The 14,801-nt window shown below is 38.8% G+C and overlaps 1 protein-coding gene across 1 annotated transcript in view; it reads left to right on the top strand.

The window, feature by feature from the left end:
• LOC111926676 (uncharacterized) overlaps positions 1–14,801 on the top strand; it is a 253,168-nt gene that overhangs the window by 69,045 nt on the left and 169,322 nt on the right. The window contains exon 9 of the mRNA XM_086873383.1: positions 13,736–13,840. The gene's annotated coding sequence lies outside the window, so the exon portion shown is untranslated. The remainder of the gene's footprint in view (positions 1–13,735; positions 13,841–14,801) is intronic.

The raw sequence follows: 14,801 nt of genomic DNA, 5'->3' as shown, positions 1-14,801 counted from the left end.
TTTTAGGCAACAGTTGTGCTGGAGGCAGGACCTGGAATCTCTGCTCTTCCATGGAGAAGTTGTTGGATTTATATCCTCTGCAACGATATGATGAGAAAACAACATCCTAAAAAAGCAAATGCATCCACTGATGCATTTGGCTGTGAATCTGCTAATTTAAGAAAAGTATTTCTAGGACTTTAAGAAGTTGCTATTAATACCTCATTCTTTAAAATTAACTGAGTGATGAGGGCATTTTTAAGAGTCATTAGAATCTATTGTACATAGAATCTGTTTGTTATTTTGGAGCACTTTAAATTGTGTGTTACTGACCTGGGGGACTCTATGGGCGCCACTGTAATGTTTTATATTACCTCATCAACCTTGTTTTATATAGTTAAAATGTTATTTTGCTCACAGCTAAATGCCAGGAGCTTGCCGATGTGGCAACTGGAAAATGTTACCCCTCTGTAACTAGCACAAGGAATTGTTGGCTTCCCCAGGCATCACTGACAAGGATCTTACTGCTAGGGGAGTAAAAGGCCAAGGATCAGTGGGATGGACTTGGGCAAGGTTAGGGCACATCCTCAGTGGCTGTACATTGACGTTGTCCCTGCTGAGGGTCTGTCCCAAAGGCATCACTCCCTGCAGACACACAGCCACCTGTGTAATTGTGAGTGAAACACACGAGCAGGGTGCAGGTATTGCTGCCAAGCTGGGATGAGACACTGAACTCCATGGGGGGATGGGGTAGATTGGTCAAAAAACATTATGCAGTCATACATAATCTCTGCTTTCATGATATGTGGAGAAACACTTTAAAATCAAATAACAATGTTGCAGTTTCCAGAGGTCACTGTGTGTGAAAGCAGAAATATGAGCTGGACATAGAAAAAGAAGATGTCTGTGTTTTCAGTTCTCCAGTATGGGTTTGGCTTGTGAGGATGATAAAAGTGCCACAGGGACTGCAGAAGGTAAAGGCCCCTGTTAATGTCAGTGGGAGAAAGAACACCGTCAGCTTAGAAATAATTCCCTCCTCGTTCTGCCAGACAAAGCTTGTGTAACCTTTCTTGTTTTTGTGCTCTCTCAGAGCCTAATGAGAGATTTAGTGAGAGTCCCTCTACTGACTCCAGTGATCTTTGGATCCCTGCAGCTTCACATAATGCAAATTTATGCAGCGAGAGCAAGATCCATGTTAAAAATTACGTTCTATTCCAACATTCAGTTGCTGGATTTTATGTCATTTAGTGACTTATTTATGCAAAATTCCAGACTGTCTGATAACACTGGTTTTTGGACCTGAGACTCTGAGAAGAAATAGGGATAAAGGGAATACCAAGGCTCAGTTTCTTGCAGCAAAGGTATTTTAAAGCAAATAAGAACACTTCTGCTTTGTAACTATCTGAATGATTCCATTGTAAATTCAGCTTTCGGATATTTATTTTAAAAGCTTCTGCTGCTTAAATGATTTTCAGTCTGTGCTGATGCATTGTTGCTTTATCTCCATAGTTTATACAGCTGTCAGATACCTGTGGAGGGTCCCTTATAAATCAATTCCCCAGCAGTAATGTGCAATTGGCCTGAAGGGAGGCTCAAGTCACTTAATCTGAGAGGTGCAAAGAGGCATCTTATGTATTATTTGGTTTTATTTATTTTTGTAAGACTTAAGGCTACTTAAAGCTTTTGTGAAGTAAAAAGGGAGGTTTTTGCCTGAAGGAAATACTATGAACTGTCACTAAATCACTTTGCATTTTCTCAAAACATACCTTTCTTTATTTTGAAGCTCTCCACTTTTATTCTGGTCACGTGTCTGTCTCTGCCAGTTGCTGCAGTTGGGAAAAGGATCTGGATCCTGACTAGGATTCTCTCAGGGAAGCACCATGTTTAAGGAAGTACCTGCAGAAAATTCTGCAGCAACGTGATTTTATGAGTGTCTGGGAAGAGGAGATTTGATCTCTTTACTTCCTAAATAACTTACTTTGTAGTGTGTCTGTCTCTGCATGCACTTATGTACAAGTGAAAGGAATTGAAAGGAGAAGAGGTAGAAAGAACCGCTGGAAAATTAAGGGCTGACTTTCCAGCATTTGTTTTCCTTTTTATGATAGCATATTTTATTTTATTTTGCTTGGCACAGTATTTGCTTGGGAACTGCTGCTCAGAGGCAGCATTTGGCTTTAGTGGTGCCATGTGTGTGTCTGTGTGACCATTTTACAGATGGAAAAATGGAGGCACAGGAAGATAAAGACCTGCACAGAGTTCTGTGGTGAATCACTGGCTTAGCCAAAATTAGGCTTTTCCTTCTTACTCTTAATACTTCTTCTATACTAATCCAATTCATCCCACCTCTCAAACTCAACTGCTCAGCAGGTTTTTAAATTGAGGAATGATGGCCCAGGTTTAAAGAATGCAACCAGACTTTTATTTAATTTTTGGTTGGATTTGTCAAATGTGCTGTCATTCCATTCTTGTGCAAACTGTGTGTGTGTGTGTAAAACAATATGGATGTGCTGCAGAGCCCGCTCCAAAACTCAGTGAGGTAGTGGGAATCTTCCCATGGAGTTCTCTGAGATTTGGACCAGACCTCAGCCATATATAAAAATAATTTCAAAGGGAGAACCAAGACGTAAACACAAATCATTTCACATCCATGTGTCACAGGAACCTTAATGTGCTGTGAACTTGAATTATCTATTGTTCAAACCTCTCAATGTTTTTCCTTTGTTTCTCTGGGTATTGTTGTACTTTGGAGACCCTATGTGTGGCTGAAACATCACCACTGAAGTGTGCTCCTTTTAGGAACTGAATCCCATCTGAAGGCCACAACTTGTGTTAATTTGGCCTCATAAATGTCACCCTGATACATAAAAAGGACTGTAAAAATAGGGAAACATATGTACTAAACATGAACATTACTTGACATACAAATACTAGAATGCATTCCCACACACTGTATAGAAGATTTTATTGTTATCACAGTTTTCTTTTAGGAGTTCTAAATACAGTGGTGATGAAAATAAGTTCCAAATTCAATGTTGTAAATAAATTCACATTCACTGGCAGAATAAGTTTCTGCTTTGTGACAAGAGAGGGTTTAGCCCTTGATGTTAAAGTCCAATTGCCCTTTTGCCATACTCTGTCAAATGGGAACAGTTCTTACCTGTGATGTTGGCATATGAGAGAAAACTGGGCTGCCCAGTGGCAGCTACTGGTAAGAAAAGAAATAAATGAGGTTTTCCATCCTTCAGCATGTTGCAAACACACACTACTCACTGTCTACCTTAGTGACCTTTGTTCTTTGAGAAATTCTGTAGGCTTAGATTATGACATACATTTAAATACATGAGCATGTTTTAATAGGCATTAAATAACATGTGGTATTAGTTCTGCAATTTTTATTGTATGAATTGATCTAGCAAAATATCTGAACTGAGCTCTAAGTATGTGAAGTCAATTAAGCTGCACACACACTTGTACTTGAGAGCACACGTGTTCTGGTAAATTAGAAACACAGTTTGAGTCAAGAAGGCAGACCTAGAGTTTGAAACAGCTTTTTTTTCTGACTAGTGTTGCAAAACATCTATTACTTTTTTCCCCTTGTTTCTTAAAAATAAGGAATGGTAAAATGTGTTCTTGCATTTACTGCTCTACTGAATTATTTTAGCAAATTTTTGGGCACAAAGGATGGTCAGAGTGGGAGGGTACCTGCCTCGTAGCCCTGAAAGATGAAGTCAGCAGGATTCAGTGGGGATGGTGAAGATGGACTTCTTGCTGCTATTGTGTCAATCCTGTGCTTCCCCACAGATTCAGAGTGAAGATATTTTCGAATAACAGCTTCATAGGAAAAACACACGAGTAAATTTGGAGCTGTTCATAAAAGCCTATTTTGGTCCCTGTCATTTCTAACAGTTTGTTCCCAAACTTTTCTGATCAAGGTCTGTGTATTTCAGCTGATTTAGTTTCTAGGTATTTCAAATACTCCAAAAATATTACAGCAAACTAATTCTTTCTGACCTCTTGGGGAGGAGTAGGGATGATTAATTCTACAATGCCCTTTGGTAGTGAGTCAGCAAGTTTCTTACTCATTTGGTTTTCATACATGCTTTTTTGTTAGTGAATGGGAATTTCCTCTTTTCTCCCTTCTCACACCTCGTGAATAACCCCACAGCTGGGCAGGATTCTCTAAATACCTTGACCAGTCCTAAAACCCCCAAATTATGTTCATCTTTTCCTAGCTGAATTGCCTGGTCCTAAGGAATATATCAAAATGTCCAAAATGTCCAAACTCCAAGAAAGTGCTCACATTTCTCTCTTCTTTTTTACTTCATTATCCCTTGAACTTGGAGCTCAACCAAGGAGAAGGGTCAATACTTTGCATGTATTTAGTTTTTCCCTGATGTAATAGTTTTGCCATGGGCAGTTATTTCCATTCTCACTTTCTAGGCTCCAGTTCTCGATACCTCCCTGTATATTATTTTCTTGAAGGGAATGAATAATCCTCCGTAATTCTCTTTGCTGAGGTCGTGGCTGCTTTGAAACAATTAATGTGAATAGTGAACAGTCTTTCACCTTCATCAGGGGCTCTCCTGGCATGCTCTGAAAGAAGCACTGACTGCAGGAAATGTGGTGATAGTTTCTGTTACCTTCACAAATTAAATTTTCTGACACTTGATAAATCATGTCTGACACTTATAACAATGTTAAAAATTAAAATATTCCGTTTTCACAAAAACTGTGCAAAGATATGTAGGCACTGGATATGCTCACTAGAATTCCTTTGTAAATGTGGGTTGATGCTCTTAATTTCCCACTGGCTGTAAAGCAAAATGGCAAATGAGACTATACATTGGGTTGGAAATTTGCTGCTTTTTAGATTTTTTTCCTATGTAGTGATGTAAATTCTTATTTTTCCCAAGGAGATATTTGAATACACATTTGATTAAGCCATGTAACAGCTTTGTTATGTCAACTATTATTTACCCCTCTTTCTGTATCTATTTTAGCCTTGGAGTCTCATAGTTATTGCTTTTAGCCAAGTTAATTGGTGTAAGATTTTGTTAGTAAATGGCTTTTTTCCCTGCACACTTGGACTCATTCCACAGTGGAAATGATGATGATGAAGATTATCATTATCATTATTATTGCTTGACAATAAGCTACACAAAACTTAATTCAAATTATACCCCACTTGAAACCTCTTCAGGTTCAGTCTTTTCCGTGGAGCAGGGTTTCTATGTGTCCTAGATGATCTATAGATTTGTTTGGGGCTTGAACTTTCCATCAGAAACCGGGATTCCTTCTGGATTCACTGTTAGGGGTTTCTCCACATACTTTTGAGGTGAGAAAGGAAAAGTCTCCTCTGTTTTGAGCTTGGTTGTTGCATTCTAAATAAAGTATAAATATTAACAATGACTTGCTCCTATGCTCATCACACTCCTGGACTGCTGTTTGGAAAGTGAAAGACATTCTACTCATTCTGTTACAGTCACAACTAGAAGTATGAGAAGGGGATTTCTGCAAGAATAGAGAAGTGGTGTAGTTTATGAACACCTTTCTAGTTAGAATGAGGAAAGGGAAAAAGGGAGAAATGGTAAAATGCTGCATTTCAGGACTGGAGATTTCTCTAGTGGTAGACACAATAAATAAGTTTGTTTAAGAGAAAAAAAGAAGCCAAGAGGATACGCATGCCTGATGCCAGAGAACAGCCAGTGTGCTTGACACACTGGAGAAACTGTTTCAGAACAATCCATCCATGGGAAAATATGACCCTTATCATATTACCAAGGTCACTGAAATCCAGTGGCTCGCTGAGGAAGGGGTTCACTGGGCAAATGAGAGATGCCTCGGGTGGGATGCTGTCCTGGGACCTGCTCCATGTAAGATTTTCAGAATTTAAAATACAGGGATGAATTTATAATTAATAGATTTTTCCCTTTGTTCTCTCTTTCAAAATCCTACTGAATTTCTATAGGAATAGAAAAATCCAGAGGAAAGAAGGAATTGTTACATATGTACCGAATCAAAGCAACGCTGGGGGAAATATCCCCTCAGTAGTTTTTAAGTTAATTTCGTATTAATTAAATCTCTTGTAAATTTGCCTTGAAGAAGTTTGGCTGAAGCAAAATCTGGAATTAGGATAATTCAAGGAATCATTTCAGGCAGTGAAAGGAAAATCTTAATTTTTATTAAAGAGGAAAAATCTTTTGATGGAAAACCTCATGATGGGAAGCCTGTTAGATTAGAAAATTTATATAAATGAACTTTTGCATGCAATATAGAGGATGCAGCTTAGCAGCAGAAAAAAAGTCAAACTCTTGCAGAGTGTATTGTAGTGAAGGGATGATCTATAAAGATTTTTGGTCTCACGGTTTCTAAGATTTGGTGCAAATTTTCTCTGTGACTCTTTGCTGTGACCTGCAGACAGTACAGACCTGTCAGAACATTATAGAAGAACACGTCAATCACATAGAAGAAACACAGAATTCCATGGCAAAAGCAAGGAATCCAAATCAAAAGAAAACAAATGAAAAACCTCAGCATCTGCAAAAAGCAGGATTTCACTCAAGGGAACTGTGTGAAAAGTGCACTATTATCTGTTGTGCAAGTTGCCACAGGGATGGCTACACTAAATAATTAAAGCCTTGCAGTTTTAATTCTACTTTAATTATTAAATATCTTTAGTGGCCTGTAATTCAGTGTAAACCCAGGAATGCAAGCGTTTGGGTATATTTAGTCTATACTGGCACTTTGTTCAAGAGATAAAACATTGTCATCAGTTGCCAGTGCACAGGTTGGATTTTTGGTGGTGCCTGTATGGTTTTTCCAGGCTCTGGAATGGCAGAAGTTTATACTGACCCGAGGCTGTTATTCAGGTTCCTGTGATGAGCACCCCACCTTGCTCCTCAGTGGAGGTATGTTGGCATTATAATGAGGATTTTAAAGCTGGACTGAAGGTGGCAGAGTCTGGCCCAGCAGGCACAGGGTGGGAATTTGGGAAGTTTTAACCTTCCCAGTGAACCATTGTGGTAGCAGGTCTGTGTAGGTCAAGTAGCACCTGAATCTCCAAGGACTCCTGTTTAAATCAACACCTTAGCCATGTGTTAGCATGAGCAGTGTGGGAAACAGGGCTGGAATCTGGCTTGTAATAACTTGGGCTGCTGGGAATGGTATCCACACACTCCGTGGGAGAAGTCATGTGGGACAGGAAAGTTTTTCCAGGATTTGGGCCACAATTAGATTAATGAATATTTTAGCATGTGCTTTGCAACAGTTTTAGTATAAAGCACATGTCCATGTATTCAAATCCCAGGGATGTTTGAGTATTTTCTTGTCTTTTGAGTAGTGCTGCTATAAATACAAAATGCATGGTCTTGTCAACAAAGGGGTTTTGGGGTTTAAATTAAAGCTGAACAAAGAATCTGACCTATACTGTTCCACTTTTTATTTTTCAAGGAAGTTCCTTCTCTAAAAAAAAAAGATAAATAAAAAAAAAGGACTTTTTATAGTGCTGAAAATGCAAGATTCAATTTTTTTTCCTTCAGGAGGTTTGTGCAGTCACTGCCCATCAACCCTCTGATATCACCAAGAACGACTGCTAAATTCTTTTTAGACACTTCCACTTTTACAGTTTTCTTGCTCTACTTTATCAGGAAAAGGTCTTGGCTTCAAACCAAAAGGGCCATTTCGATTTAAATTCTGACAGGTTTAAAAAAAAATAAATCTCATTTTGAAATACATAAACCCATAAATAAAAGATTAAGTTGTATTTTGAACAGGACTTTTCTTCCAGCTGAGGTAGAAGAGCTGGAGAAATGTACTGAGCTGTGGAGTTTCTGCAGCTTCAGGGGTGGAAATCAAAAATGTCCTGGAGGAACTCTGCAGTGGCATTAAAATGGGAAGGATTGGGAAGTACTTGTGCACCACTGGACCAAGAGCTGATGTGAAATTCTGGTGCCATGAGAAAGCTGCCAAGTTATCTTGGCATTAAGAAACGTTTTTGTGAGACATGGGTATCAGCCCACTGATAAGGTACCACAAAACAAAAGCCATCTCCACCCTTTGCAACAGCAGCTCTGGCTCAGTGGCTGAGAGAAGCAAGAGGAGGCTGGTAAGCTGAAAGGGAAAGGTGAGTTGCAGGCAGGATGAAATTTGATAAAGGAGGTGAGAGAGAAAATCGTGTGAAGGTTTTGTTCTGGCCTTTGGGTGCCAGGGTTCACAGAGCTGAAATGTGTGAAGGTTCCCACTAGGAAATGAGTGTTTACACCTCCCTAGGCTCAGAAAACTGGACGGATAAGATGCCTTCCTTTTGACGTGAAAAAGACTGAAAAGGGAGTTGCTATTTTAGACAATGAGCAGCTGTTCTCTACAGCCCAAAAAGGGTGGGGAAGAAAACACAAAGTCGTAGGATGTGTTGCAGTTTCCCTCCAGGTTTTCTTCATGAATCATATAACATTTTCTGATTTTTTAAGCAAGGAGGATGAAGGAATACCACATTAACCCAAGCAGCCTAACTGACAGATGCATTTATTCATTTGGAGAGTTTCTTTTTCATCATTCTGTATGCAAACAGATTGGCACTGTTTTAATGCTAAGTGTTTTCTTTGCTAATCTGGGTGAGATTGATGCATGAAATGCAGAGCTCTCTAGCCAAGTGCTCTTAAAGGAAAGAACCATGGCCCATGAATAATAAATTTTAGGCAAGACTAAAGATACAAGATGCTGTTCAAACCCAGGCCAAATGGTTTCTCCACTCTGAACAACAGCTGTAAACATAGCATGGCTTCACTCACAGATTTAGGAGATTTAAATTACACGATTTATGCCTGGGAATTTTGGAGCCATGGTGTTCATATCTACCTTTCCCTCCTCCTCAGCAAAATCTTACCTTTTATCTCTGGAATTTTAAAATTATGACTTCCTAATAATGCATAGAATTCAAAGAACTAAATCTTGTCCTTGCAGAGCAGTTGTCTTGAAAATAAATATGAAGGTTATGTTAACTAAATGGTCTGTGGATGCACATCCCTGTGTTCATTTTTCTCAGTGTCTTAGCAGGAACATTTCTGGAAGGCTTCTCTTTCAGCTCATACCTGGCACAGCCAGAGCTCTGTGTCTCCATGGGCTGAAGGCTCAGTGTCCAAGGTACTGGTAGCAATAATTTCCCAGGTTTTTCTATTAGTTAACATTTTATAAATTAATTTTTTAATTTTTAACATTTTATAAATTAATTAACAACTTATACATTTCTATTAGTTAACCTTAATAAAACATTTTGGTAGTCTTTCCAATGGTCCCCATCAGAGTTGCTGGGTGCTGCTCTCTCATTTTGATCCTTGTTTTGGATCCAGACAGAAATTCCATTGTGTTGGCATTTGCTTATCTAAAGACTTTATGTGCATATTCCATGCTCTGTTCCTCTTTTTTTCTGTGTTGGGAATTTTTGAATAATCAAATTTAATATCCAATTAAAGGGCATTTTGTGGCCTTTTTAAAGTTTCTCATAGGGTGCCCACTAGAAAAGGTATCGTTGGCTTTTCTAAATTGTTGAAATAAGAAATTCTAAATCCTTTCTATTATGGTTTATTAGGGCCTCTGTGGTTTTGGTTAATTGTCACAGTCTCGTTTACTGTAGGTGGAGGAATTTTAATGTATAGAGCAAGATGGTTTATTAAATCAAAAATATTTTATGGGAAGTTGCTATGAGCTGAAGGAAGTAGTGTAAAATGCACTCTTGGGGGCCCAGCTTTCTTAGTCTCATGTAAGAAACAAAGAAAGAACATCTATAAACTAAAAGTAGAAAACTCTAGGTCACAAACCAGGACTTGCCCCTTCTTTCTTGGGTTGTTTGTGTACCAAAACTCTGAATTTTTCATCATTGCCTACAATACTGAGCTGCAGCAGATCATCCCAGTGTGGTGCCTGCACATTAAGGAATTGCTCTGTCTAATCCAAAGGCAGAATCCAACCCCAGTCAGCCAGAGAAAAACCAAAATTTCCCTGGAATCAGACCTGGAGTCTGGTGGTGATGAATTCACAGTGCTGATGGAAAAGGGCCTGGGAGAAGGGTCTGGTGTGTCCTTGGACCCCTGCCAGTAGGACCTTGGCCATGAACACCTTGGCTGCAGTTTGCCATTCCAGGTTTCCAAATCAGCTGCTGCTGATAGGAAGTAGTTGGTTTTATCTGGATTTTGGAGGGCAGAGGGGGAGGAAAGAAGAAAACAATTTACTTTTTGGTTTTCTGCTTAAATTAAGGCTGTCAGGTGGCTTTAACTGAGAGTGGGCAAATCCCCACTGTAGGTGCACATGGTCCCACTTGACCCATTTTCCTAATGCACTTAAAAGAGGGTTATGTTTGTTTTTAATGCATCCCTCCAGAATACAGGAAAATTGAGGTTTTGACAGCCTGATAGTTGAAGTGCACTCTCCTACAGCAGTGGCTTTTCAAGGAGAATGCAGGTGGGCCCTACATCTCCAGGCAAAGCAATCTGTCCTTTCTTTTATTTCTAAAGAGTAATTATTCCCAACTGCTTATGTTTTCCTGCATCTCTCTCTCATGTGGTTTTTGCTTTGTAATTCTGTAGGTATTTATAGAGCCTTCGCTGCTGTCCTCTGTGAACACCTCTGAGTGAGCCTTGAGTTTTATCCTGGGGATTTCCTATGGGGTAATGAAAAATTACAAGACAGATATGATGTATGGGAAATCTGTGTCCAACCTTGGAAGCAAGTGCTGTTCTCTGATCCCAGGCTAGTGCCTGCTGCAGTGAAGTATCGCTCTGTTCCACAGTCTGTGTCATTTCTTCTTGATATTTTTCTACTCAGTGGCTGATGTCATCTGCTTTTTTCCTCCTCAATTATTCTTCTAACATAGAAAATAATTGCAGGGAGCAAGAGATAAAAAAGCTTCTGAGAATTCCCATGGATTCCCTTCTGCTTCAGACAAGTAAAGATCCCTCTGGCATCATTGGAATTTTCTTGCCTGCTGGTATTGAGAAGTCCTGAGGACTGTGTACAAAGAAATAGAAAGGCTGCATTTTAGTAGTGGGAATTTTAACAGTACAGTCTGACTCGAGTCAGAGACACTATCTCATCTGGGGCCCAATCCTGCTGTCAGTACAATTCAGAGGGATAAGATCAAGCCTCGAGCTGGTGGTGCAGTGACAACAGCCCTCACACAAAACCTTTTGAAGGGACTCTTTGTGTTCAACAGGCCCTGGCAAACTGAGTCCCAGTGGCAAGTATAGAGGGAAGACAGAGCTGATGAGGTTGCCAGGGTCTGTGATAAACCCAAGGACAGAACATAGGAAGCATCACAGAAATCTATGAAGTGCAGTAAAAAGGAAAAAAAGAAAGGCTATAAATATGTTGAAGATGATGTTTCAGATAAGAATGGGGCACAATTTGTCCCTGACAAGGCACCTGGAATGCTTGATTGTAAAGCTGCAGTGATTTGAATTGAATTCATGTGATCTGCCTGTGGGAACAGCCAAGATGGCATTTTTCACCTTCCTCTGGGTAAGACACTGCTGTAGGGGAAAGAGGACCACACAATTTTTCAGCAGGATGAGCTGAGTGGGAAAGCAGAGCAAAACTGAGGGGGTTTATTTGCCTTACTCAGGTTTAAAGCTGGAACCAATCATTGATTTCACTTGCAAGTGAAAACTGAAGGTTTTGACATTTCTCTCTTTTTTCATTTCTTTACATTTGTATATAGGTGGCTTCAAACATCTCTTCTTTAAAGTGTAAATCAGACTGCTGTAATGAAAACACTGAAAACTTTTCATGCACCTTGCAACAAAAAATGTCTTATTTACAAGCTGGCTGCTTTGTGCTGAAAGGCCACACATAAAATATTAAACCCCCATATTTATTGTCATCTTGGCATAGCATTTTGCTTCCCTATCCTCTTGCAAACATCATTGATAAATTTTTGTAGCAAGCACAGGGAGTATAACACCACATATCTCTAAAAAACACCAAACAAAAACACTAAGGCAATTCAAATATGCAAATGATTCTCTAATTACTTTTTTTGCAGACAGTTAGAATTGAGGAGTAGTACCCATTAAATCAGTTTGGGAATGTTGGCCCTATACAATAGATATCAGAGGAAGGACTTTGGCTGAAATCAGTCATACTGCAGACACAGCAGGCAGGGCTCCATCCATCTTCTGGAAATTGTAATCCTGTGTGCTAAGTTTTTATGTAAATTTTGCTTGAATTGTTAATCAAATAAGATACTCACCAGCTGCTGCTCTTCATGGTATAATCAGCAGCCCTTAAAGGGAATTCCATAAAAGAGAAAGGCCAAAACTGTAATTATCTCACAGAAGCAGAATTTTTCTCTCATGAGAACAGATTTTTTTTCCATTGAAAATGAATCCATTTGCAAACATAATGATTGTAATTCACATGAAGAAATTAATTTTCAGTTACATACTCGGCTGTACCTGTCACTGCCTTTTAATTCTGTTCCCAGGTCTCTAATGAGTCTGGTGATACATTTTAAGTGAAAGAAAGGTTCTCAGAAGAGATGGAAAATTTAAAATTAGCTCCAAGAGCTGGACAACAAACACCTACTTGGAGTTCTACTGAATCTTTCTCTGGTTCTTAGAAATAAGCAATTTACAATTGTAATGAGAATCTTAGGTGAAATTACAGAACAGAGGAGTGACGGATTTTTTTAGAAGTAACGAGGTTTTTATCTGTTATTTTGAGCTCTGAGGATGTCTGTGAGTGCACACATAATATATAATATTCTGCCTACATGTCAAAGCCAGGCTGATTCTCTTATTCACACCATAATCTCATATACAGTAGTTGAATACTTCTGATTTGATCATGTGCAGAGGGATAGCTGGGAACTGAAAACACAGATCAGGGTGAATTTTGCTATCAATTCATTCTGTGAGTGTCAGATCACACCTAGACATTTCTTAATAAAGATAAAATTAATATATTCTTGCATAGATTTCTATGCAAGAATATATTAATGTATTTTCAGGTTTCTATGCAGCTGCTATGTAAAGCATAAACCTGATGAGAGGGAGAAAAATGCCAGCTGAGGTGAAACCAACTATATCTTGTCTGCAGAGGTTTTCTTCAAATTCAGTCCTCCTAGACAAGTTCCTAAACTCAGCAATACTCTTCAGGTCCTTCTCTGGATTAGTTTAACCCACATTACATATGGCAAAATAACCCCCACTGCACGTGGCAGAACCCAACTCTTGCTTCACTTGGGTTCTGCCCTGGAGTCCAGCTCCCCTCTCGCTGTGACATTGTGTATCTGTCACCCTGAGGAAAGAATGGGGAAACTTGTCACATCTTTCATTTTCAAGTTCATCCTTTCCTGCTATTTTGAAGGTTTTTTTTATTTTTTCCCCCCTTTGAGGTCTGTTCTACACCTTGTGTCTGGTGTTTGGTTTCTACCATTTGACCTCTGTTCCATTTGCAAGGAAAAGAGACACGCTGGTGGGACACATCTGCACCATGTTTGCTCTTTCCATATTTCATCTTTTTTATTCATGGTGAAAATAATGAAAACACAAAATGGCTTGGATTGGAGGGGATCTTAAGGATCATCCAGTTCCAACTCCCCTGCCATGAGCAGGGACACCTCCCACTGGAGCAGGTTGCTCAGAGCCCCATCCAGCCTGGCCTGGAACACTTCCAGGGACGAGCCAGACTGTAACTGAGGGGTGATGGATGTTTCAGCTTTCTGCAAATAGACATAAATAAGTTGGTTTTTTTTTTTGTTTTACAGCCTTATTTCATAATTGGAATTAATGACTTTTCCTGGAAGAAAATCAGGCAGCGAGCAGTGATTATCTTAGTCCTTGGTTAGGACTCTTGCACATTCTGATAATGAGTGAGTATCATTTCTTTTTACTGGCTTAAAAATTCCATTTCAGTTTTTAAAAAACTAAAATCTGAAAAAGAAACAAAGCAAATGACATACCCCACATTCTCAAACCCCCAAATCCCTCCATATGGTAAGTTTTGTTTTCTTAGATTATTTGCTTTGCAAATTTGTTTTCAAAATATGAATTATCGCTCAGGCTAAAAAATAAAAGAACAAGTATTTTTAATTTAAGTCACTGAAAAACATTCTTTTCATCACAATTCTTGGCTTAAATAATGAGATGAAAAGTGGTAATTATCAAAATAAACATTTTGAAAAATTAATTTTTAAAAAGAAAATATTTATCCTTAGTTGTCCATAAGATTTTCTGGAGCACAGATGTATTTTGATGTAGTGTGTGATGAATGTGAAAAACGAGATAGAATTGTGTGCTATTTATCTTGTGAGGAAAAAAGAAATACCACATCTAGCAATGCAGCAACAGTGGTAGATTATAAAAACATCTTGAAAAAGAGCAAGTCGCGTGTACTCTACAATTTTTTAAAAGAAAATATTCTTTGTTTTATAAACTCTGAAAAGCTCTTCATAGTTGTGACATAGTCTATAAGCCACTTACACCAAATTTCTTGTCTTTACCCTATGAGACTTTAACCAGAGAGAGAGAGGTTTTACATGATTTTTCAAAAAATCTGGAAAGGTGTCATTGGAGGATGATCCAAAGCACAGTTTATTACTGAAAGGATATGGCTTATTCTCTCAATATATGACTGGGAGAAATCTATGCAGATAAATGTGAATGAAACTTGCTGGCAAAGAGTGTTTGCAGACAAATTTTTCAACAATACTTTGCAGAAAATTTAATCTTTCATAGAATTGTTTGCAGTAGTGGTAGTTTAATCCAATTTTCCTGTGAATTGTATTTCTGTGAACCAGTCCTCCCCATAAGCATTTTCTCCTAAATTGCTGA

This window comes from Cyanistes caeruleus, chromosome 2 (genome assembly GCF_971803275.1).
Source record: "Cyanistes caeruleus chromosome 2, bCyaCae1.hap1.1, whole genome shotgun sequence".
Lineage (NCBI taxonomy): Eukaryota > Metazoa > Chordata > Aves > Passeriformes > Paridae > Cyanistes > Cyanistes caeruleus.
Note: the sequence above shows the minus strand (reverse complement) of the source record. Positions and strands in the feature narration are given on the sequence as shown.